This window comes from Vitis riparia, chromosome 4 (genome assembly GCF_004353265.1).
Source record: "Vitis riparia cultivar Riparia Gloire de Montpellier isolate 1030 chromosome 4, EGFV_Vit.rip_1.0, whole genome shotgun sequence".
Taxonomy (NCBI): Eukaryota; Viridiplantae; Streptophyta; class Magnoliopsida; order Vitales; family Vitaceae; genus Vitis; species Vitis riparia.
Window position 1 is genome coordinate 16659506 of NC_048434.1, and position 9715 is coordinate 16669220.

Genomic DNA, 9715 nt, shown 5'->3' on the forward strand with positions numbered 1-9715 from the left:
GTCGCCAACATCTTTCAACAATAACTTAATTCATAGGGATATATGACTCCATTAGTGAATCACCCATAGGTCAAAGCCTCTAGTCGACTTTGACACAAATTCAATATCCTTTCAAGGTTGAGAGTCTATGTAGTATAATAGTTTGGTGAATCGTGACAATTGATAGTCATACATCATGATTCACCAGGTTTTTTTCAATATGCATCATAGATATTGGTCCACTCATCATAGGAAAACCATCCTAATAGCTAAGATAAGTCATCCCTCAAATTAGGAGGTAGTACATTATAGTCTAAGATGGATTGTCTAGATCCATGAACTAATTGTAAACTACTCATCACTTTGCAAGAAACCCATTAATTGGATCTTCTCTATAATTCCTAATGCATCTAAGTCATATAAAATACAAGTGATGTGGTGCGTGTAAGCTCAAATTACCGATTAATACAAATGAGATAATAAAAAGAAACCAAGAAACATGAATAAATAAATTTATAAATGAATCTCTATCTGTTACATCATGTCATGATTTTTAGGGCTCAATCCCAACAATGATAACAAAATAAGGTTAGAATCTAATGGTTTATCTTAAGTGTGCTTAGGCAAGAAGATTTCAAAACTGGCAATCACAAAGATAAATTAAGTCAAAGAAAAATCAAGAAGAAGCAGAAGACATTAAAGAGAAGAGTTTTCAAGAACCATTTGTCTAAGATTTCTTTATAATGTTGTTAGTGCAATAAGATCATACATTTTATCTTCGTTCTTGCATAAAAAATCATTCAAAGTGCTAAATCATTTTAAGTTCTTTTAAAATTGAATGATTTCTCATTTTCAATTAAAACCTTAAATTAAATTCTTTCTACACTTGCATTAAAGATTTAGCGAAGCTAAATATAGGTTGTTGGAGTTTCCATACCTCAAACTGGTCTAAGGAACTAGTTAAGTCGATTGGGCTCATTAGGTTAAGGCATATTTTGCATCCTCCTCCTCCTCCTCCATGACTAATTTTCTCTATTATACCAAAATACTTAAGCCTAAATATGTAGTAGCACTGGTCAAGAAAGACCAACGAAAGAGCTACTACGACTTTATAGTATTCCTAGTATCGTCCTTAGGAATTGGCTTATGGAATTTGTCAATACTAGGTTAAATAAGTTACTTTTATTTAAATCCTAAAGTAAAAAAAAAAAAAAAATTATGAGAGTTGATTTTTATGAAATAAAGAAAATTAAATTAATAACAATGCAAATATTGAATTTTAATTCAAATGACTCAAGTATAGGGCTTTCCCATAATCAAACCTTAGGTATAGAAACCAAAAAAGAACAAGAGTTTTTTAAGTATGGCGATCTTAGGGTTTTGGGATTTTTGGTCACTTGTGATCATTCTGAACTCCATAACTTAGTGTTGTATCCCAAACCTAATTTTTCCTTTTCAAAACTAATTCCTATAACCATCAAGTGAATGAGATTAATTACTAGTTCAAGGTTTGACTTTTTAACCCTTTCTACTCCTTATAGCTTTGTTTTAGGTCAAATAACGATAAGAAAGACTAAAATTACTAATGTTCAAAAGTTATTGAAAATCACTAGTATCAGGTTACATATTGTATCATTCCTAACCAAACTCATTAGGATAGGATCAAAAATTGATAAATTGTAACCCAACCATTCATTAATCTCAATATTATAATTATTTACCCATTGTTCCTTTAAGTTTCTAGCCCTTAGATTTTGATGTTTCAATCCCCAAATTAAATTTTTAGCCTCTTATGGAGGGTGATGTCACATTCACAATCCATAATAGAGTAAAAAATCATATCTCAAATGAAAATAAACTAAAAACAATGTATTAAATAAAGAAAAAGGAAACAAACCAAAGTTGTTGTCTTCTTCCACCACAAATGTCAAAACTTTGGGAAGATAACTCCCAAACCCTAGAACTAAGATAATTTGTGTAGTAAATTCAATAACCTAACATGTGGTACACTCCCATTTCCCATTTATTACAAGGAAAAGTAATAAACCTAAAAAAAACTCCACATATTACAAGTTCTAAATAAGTATGATGCATTTTGAATTGGATGGAGGCATTTCAAACTCATTTTGATGTGTTTTAAACCTCAAACTCGATCACCGGTAGTAGAGTTTGAAATTTGGGTAAGTTTCAAATCAATTTCAAACTCATAAGCGGGAGAATAAAGTCTAACTCAAAATGATGTCTCCAACCAATATTGATGGCTTGATGTCCATGGCTATATCACAAAAAATACATAGGTAGAACATATAAGTTTGCTGCACCAAACACAATCTTCAAAACCCCAATATCAACATCGAGAAACCCCTTAAATCTTTGACCCTCAGGAATCCATCAAGAACAGCCACAAATCATCAATTAACATAAAACAACTTGATATCTTCAACATCCATCAAAACCCTTAACTTTCCAATTCTTAATACAAAACCCTAAGAAATCCACCATGGATAATCATAAACCAACCATCAGAATCTTATTCTAATTCTCAATTTAATATCCTAAGAAATCCACGATGTACAATCAAAGAAACCCTCCAAAACCTTAATACTAATATCAATCGATCCTCTACACAATCTTCAATTCTCAGTACCAAACCCTAATAAAGCGACCATGAATAATCAACAAACCCTTAAAAGCTTCAATCCAAAACCCATATTTATCAGAACCTTTAAATCTTTGATTCTCAATTCACAATACCAAATAAATCCATCTTCGATATGAATCAAAACCCTCAAGAAAAAACCCAAAATATAAAGAGAACAACCCCATAAGAAGTTTGAAATCCCACCAACACTAGGAGGTTGTGATCATTGTCGTAGGTATTACAAAATGAAAGATGAAGAAATAAACCTAAAGAAGAAGAAGAAAAAGAAAACAAGAGGAGAAAACTTAGTAACCGACATTCTTCAGAGAGAACTACACAAAAGTTATCTGCGAGCTAGTTCTTATGTTCTTCGGTTCTTCTCTTTGTATTTGTAGGCATTGGGATCCTTGAAATGTAAGTAAGCGCGAGATTTGTTTAAAATTTGAATTTATGTTAAATTGGTGCATACCCTGCTCCTAGTTATTGTTATGCAGCACTTGACTTGATCCATTCGTTGAGTAAATAAAAATAAATAATAAATAATTAATTGGAAAGAAAGATTAAGACTCACTAGAAAAATTAATTTTTTGAGAAATATTTTTTTTAAAGTAATAATAATAAACTATACTAGTGGATTTCTATGAGAAATGATATTTTGTAAATTATTGTTATTTCTATGAGATTAAGACAAATAACAAAATTTGGATTTTAAATATTTTTGAATATTTTTAAATTATGAAAAAACCTAATTTTATATTTTTTTTCCAAAAATATAATTAAATATATTATTATATTAAATTGAAATAATTACATTAATCTCAAGGGCATTTTTTTGTTCAATCACATAAAGAAAGGCAACTAGTTATGTGGCTTTCAAGTTGGTGAGTGTAGTTAGATAAGCTTCCAATAGCTAACATGGCATGCCTTCCAAAAAAATAGCTATTGTTATTTGGTGGGGGTTTTCCTTTTGTTCCAGTCTTAGCAATCTTACCTCTCATTTTTCTTTTGTGCCAAAATTCATAGGATCTCATTTATGTTGCGCCCCTCCAACTATACTGAAGAGTAAAGATCGCCTAAGCACTAAGACTAGAATTTCCATGATTTATTTCTTTATTATTTTTTCTTATTCTACTGGCGTCACTGACTGAATTTTGAAAGCAGAAGTTGTAACAACAGCAGTGTACAAGGGGTCCTCTAAGGTACATTGTACGGACACCAGAACTCATGAACTAGCTTGACAGAAAGTGTGGGAAAGACTACTACAAGAACCATGATAGCATTGGCTCTTGAAAGCCTAGGCCTGGTTCACCAAACTAGTTGGAATGAGAAAAATAGAATTGTAGTCTTGTTGGAGAAATTACAGGTATGAAGCTGCAAGTATAATGAAGAAAAAAACTACAAATATGATAGAGAGAAACTGATAAATTTTATTCAATTTGAGATGAGATATTTATACAAGAAAAATAACAAATTCTTCCTATCTTTCATGCATATTTATTTAGGTTGTTACACCTATTTTTGAAATTTAAAACAAACGAAGTCATAACAAACTTGAGCTAATCTTCAGCAAAGACCAAGTCTTCAAGGCTTGGAATCTGGAATGCCAACAACTGAACACTCCTCCTTGGCATCCGGATGACAAACACCTATCTTCTGCTTAAGAGCTTCAAACCTTTCCATTGGTAAAGGCTTTGTGAATATATATGTGAGTTGATTTTTAGAGGAACAATGAACAAGTAACACTTCATTGGATTGTTGAACTTCTCTAATAAAATGATACTTAATCTTAATATGCTTTGTTCAACCATGAAACACAGGATTTTTCGAAATTGATACTGCAGAAATGTTGTCACACATAATGTTGGTTGCTTCAACTTGCTCTTGCCCCAAGTCTTTTAGTATTTTTCTTAACCATAAAGCTTGATTTACAGCAAATGCAGCAGTAATGTATTATGCCTCTGCTGTGGATTGGGTTGTGGCTTCTTGTTTCTTTGAGCTCCAAGTGAAAAAACCTGAGCCTAGAGAGAATAAGTAACCTGGAGTACTTCTTGAATCTTCAACACAACCTCCCCAATCACTATCAAAGTAGCCTAGCAACTTCAAATCACCTTCTGCAGATTTTGAAAATTGAACTCCAAGAGCAATAGTTCCCTTGATGTACCTTAAAACTCTTTTAGCTGCCGAAAAATGTTACTCACTTTGTGAGTGCATGAACCTGGAAAACACACTAACAGCAAATAGTATGTCAGGTCTGCTAGTTGTTAGGTATAAAAGGCTACCAATTAAGCTTCTATATAAGCCTTCATCTATTTTCTCGGAGCCGTCATCCTTGCTTAACTTCTCACTGGTTGTCATAGGAGTAGACACAGGCTTGCAATCTTGCATTTTAAATTTTTTTAGCATATCCATAGCATACTTCTATTGGCATATGAAAATTCTTGAACATGATTGCATCACTTCCATTCCTAAAAAGTACTTCATGACTCCAAGATCAATCATTTCAAAGACTTTGTTCATCTCATCCTTGAAGCTTTGAATTAACCCGGACTGATTTCCTGTTACAAGCATATCGTCTACATAAAGAGAGACTATTAAAAGCTGGACAACATCAATTTTTACATATAAGGTTGCTTCACTTTGACTTCTAACAAAACCAAGTTTAGTCAGATGCTTGTCCATGGTTTCATACCAAGCCTTGGGGGCTTGTTTCAAGCCATACAATGTTTTTCTTAGAAGGTACACATAGTCCTCTTTGCCTGGAGCCACAACCCCATCTGGTTGCTCTACATATATCTCTTTATCAACAAATCCATTTAAGAAGGCAGATTTAATATCTAACTAATGAATATGCCAAGAATTTTGAGCAGCAAGTACAAAAAGTAGCCTGATAGTGTCATACCTTGCCACAGGAGCAAAAGTCTCCTGATAATCAACACCATACTGTTGAGCATATCCCTTCACCACTAGCCTAGCTTTGTGCTTGCATATTGAACCATCAGGATTGAGTTTTGTTTTGAAAACCCATCACCTTGTGACTTTTTGGGTTTCTCCACAAGCTGCCAGGTTTCATTCTTGTTAATCATCTTCATTTCTTCTTGCATTGCTCTTCTCCATGCTTCAGAATCTTTGGCTTCTACATAACTTGTTGGTTCAGTTATTGCTAAACTGAACCTTTGATAGATGTCCTCCAAGCTTCTTGTGCCCCTCACTAGAAAATCATCTACGGATTTAGAAGTTTGAAAATCTTCATGATTATCGAAGTCGACATCAGATTGTGCATTTTTTTTATTTTGCCAATCCCAAGTTGTCATTTCATTAACTTTTACATTCCTGCTCAAGACAACTTTGTTAGTTTGCAAACAGAATATTCTATAGCCCTTAATTGATGTCCCATAGCCAATGAGAATGCCCTTTTGAGCTCTACTGTCCAGCTTGCTTCTTTTAGGTTCTAGTACATGATAATAGCATATGCTTCCAAATATTTTAAGATGATTAACAGAGGGCTTGACACCATACCATGCTTCATATGGTGTTTTGTTCTTCAAGGATTTTGTAGGCAATTTGTTCAGCAAATATACAGAGGTGTTACTGCCTCTGCCCAAAAATTACTTGGCATTTTTTTCTCAAATAGAAGACACCTGGCCATCTCCATTATGTCGATTCTTCCTCTCCGAGACACCATTTTGTTGAGGAGAGTATGGAGTTGTTAATTGACGTTCGATGCCTGTAGTGCTACAAAACTCAACAAATTGGCTAAAGGTATATTCCATAGCATTGTCGGACCTTAAGATTTTAATGCTCAAGTTGCTTTGATTTTCTACAAGGGCTTTGAATTGTTTGAAAACAGAGAAAACTTCATTCTTTAGTTTGATAAAATATACCCAACACATTCTGGGTATAATCATCTATAAAGAGAATGAAGTATTTGTTACCACTCAAAGAAGTTGTTTTCATGGGCCCACAAACATCGGTGTGTATGAGTTGAAGCTTTTCGGTGGCTCTCCATGCTTGATTATTTTTTAATGGCAACCTTGCTTGTTTTCCTTGTTGACAAACCTCACATATTTGAGCTTCATCAGATAGGTTTGGCATGTCTTCCACCAGCTCAAGTTTTTTTTAGCTCTACTAAGCTCCTTTTGTTATAGTGTCCAAACCGTTTATGCCATAGGTCTAAAACACTTTGAGTAACTCTAGCATATGCATATTCAGCAGCATTCTCCCAATTGATGGCAAAACTCTTGCTTTTCATCTTCATACAAAGCAATATCTCTCCATAGGGATCAAAGATGATGCATTGGTTGTCTTTGAATTGTAGGGAATATTGCTAATTCGCATTTGACCTACACGCAATAGATTTTGACTAATATCAAGTACAAATAACACATCAAAGATGAGCTTGATACCTGAATTTGTTTTGATAGCAACCGTGCCCCTTCCCTTAACATCCACGTATCCACTATTGCCAACTTTCACCATAGAGTTGTAGGTTTTGTCAAGGTCCTTGAATATTGTAGCATTGTGACACATGTGGTGTATGCATCCACTATCAATGAGCTAAGCATTATAAGAGTCTTGACTTGAGAAACATGATGCTACAAAGAGTTTCTCTTCCTTGGAATCTGCATCAACAACTTGTGCTTGTTGAGATTGAGGACCTTTATGTTTATATTAGCAAACTTTGGTAACATGCCCAAGCTGTTTGCAGTTGCCGCAGGTTGTGTCTGGCCTCCACCAACATTATTTCTCTAGATGCGTAGTCTTCTTGCAATGTGAGTAGGTTGGATATTTCTTCTGTTGGGGCCCTTATTTGTTGCTTTTCTCTCTATTTTACTTTTCTTCTTGTTGAACTAGTTTTTTTCTTTATTAGATTGTAGGGTCTGCATTTGAAAAGCACCTTCTGTGATGTTTTCTTGCCTCAAAGCTCTTCTTTACTCTTGTGCTTGGAGTGCGTTCATTAGTTCAGCAAGTGAAATTTGTGAAAGGTCCCTAGATTCTTCAAGAGATGAAATCTTGGACTCAAACCTCTCAAGAAGTGTCACAAGAACCTTCTCCACGATCCTTGCATCAGGAAATTCTTCACCAAGCGACCTGATTTTGTTAACAATCAAAGCAATTCTGTCAGAATACTTGGTGATAGTTTCATCTTCTTGCATGGTTAGAGACTCGAAGTCCCTTTTCAAATTCAGCACTTGCATTTGTTTGGTTCTATCACTTCCTTGATACTCTAATTTAAGCTTGTCCTAGGCTTCTTTGGTTGTCCTGCAATTCATAATTCTATGAAATACTGAGTCAGCAACTGAATTTTGGATTAAAGTCTTAGCTTTAAACTTTTTGGTCTTTTCATCAATATGAGCTCTGATTTGTGCTAAGGTAGGATTCACCGGAAATGGAGCTATTGGTTTGTCTTCAGCTACAACTTCCCAAAGATCAAATGCTTCCAGGTACGTTTGCATCTTTACGGACCAAATTTGATAGTTTTCTCCTGCAAAGATTTGAGGAGCTAACAAAGAGATGCTGCTGGTTGCCATTTTCTAGTGTGGTTTCAAATGGGTTATGAAGTGAACTTTCTTGGTTTTCTCTCAAAACACAGGTTCTGTAAGACCAACTGTGGCTCTGATACCACTTGTTAGAGAAATTACAGGTATGAAGCTGCAAGTATAATGAAGAAAAAAACTATAGATATGATAGAGAGAAGCTGATAAATTTTATTCTATTTGAGATGAGATATTTATACAAGAAAAATAACAAATTCTTCCTATCTTTCCTGCATATTTATTTAGGCTGTTACACCTGTTTTTGAAATTTAAGACAAACGAAGTCATAACAAACTTGAGCTAATCTTCAGCAAAGATTTAAGTCTTCAAGGCTTGGAATCTGGAATGCCAACAACTGACCAAGTCTGTTGTCCTCAGTTGGGTTCCTCAGAAGGTGTTATGGATCTTGTAAGAATGGCTCAGCCATTCATTAGTGTGATTTTGAATGTTGGGATGTGCTCATTAGAGTGATTAATCATAATGCAACGCAGCATACATGGATGCAGCATCTTAAAGGGTTTGGTTCATTACAAGAGTAGAAATAACATAATGCATAGAAAGAAGAAAAAGAAAAGGTAATTGGAATGGCAACCCCCTCAAAAATAAAAGAAGACAGGCACGTTTTGGAGTCAGAGATGCAAATGCAGCATGAGATAGAGGTGTTTGAGAAGAAAAGCGATGTATAAATGCAGAAGAGAATCAATTAGGCGTGGTCGGCATGATTCAAACCTGCGCGGGCAGAGCCCACATGATGTCTAGTCATGCCCGATAACCACTCCGGCACGCCCACGTGTGGCTCTTATCTGCTCACCTTCTTCATGTTTATTAAAGAGTCCAAGATATATATAGTTGTTGAGGCCTCGTATTCCCGATGATCCACGTAGTTGCCAAATGGATAGACGTACGATCTCAACCAATATAGATTCTTGATTCAGTTGTTCCTGCAAAAGGCGTCCGGACAGGGTGTCCGGACACACCCTCCGATGGTTTTGTCAACCATGGAAAGAGAGATGAAATCAGTTGGCACAGTTGGCCTTTTACTAGGAGTCGAAAAGCCTACCTTCCTCCTTACGCGAAGGTTTATATATATAGCATCAGAAGTTCTCTCTCCTTCATAAATGATGGAAGGCTTTTTGGTTTACCATGATGCCACTAGGTGGTGGCAAGGACATCCTCACCCTATGGGCGGTTGTCAGAGATCGTGGGAGACGCTATGACTGTTAGAGATCATGGGAAGTGACTTGCCGTCACTTCTGTCTTTTCACTCTGCAGGCGTCGAGATGTGAATTGCGACAGGATGTCAAAATGACGTAGTAAGGCATGCTTACTTTGGCCGATGATCCGGATCAAACATATCCGGATAGAATACGAAAGGAGCCAAAACATATCCGGATAGAATATGAAAGGTCGCCGGATGAGAATTGGCGGCGGTTCGGATGTGATGCTTTGCCAGTGCCGTGTGCTTCTATTTCAGGGAGTCCGGATAGGAGAAGCGCGCCACGTGTCTTCTTGGGGGATCCGGATGGAACTGATCCGGATAGAACTGTGTGCCACGTGTCGT

General features: G+C 35.6%; 1 non-coding gene across 1 annotated transcript; it reads right to left on the minus strand.

Annotated features, from left to right (window-relative positions):
- Positions 1-8862: 8862 nt before the first annotated feature.
- TRNAS-AGA lies at positions 8863-8944 on the minus strand. The gene has a single exon. It is a non-coding gene; the product is annotated as a tRNA-Ser (tRNA).
- Positions 8945-9715: the final 771 nt, after the last annotated feature.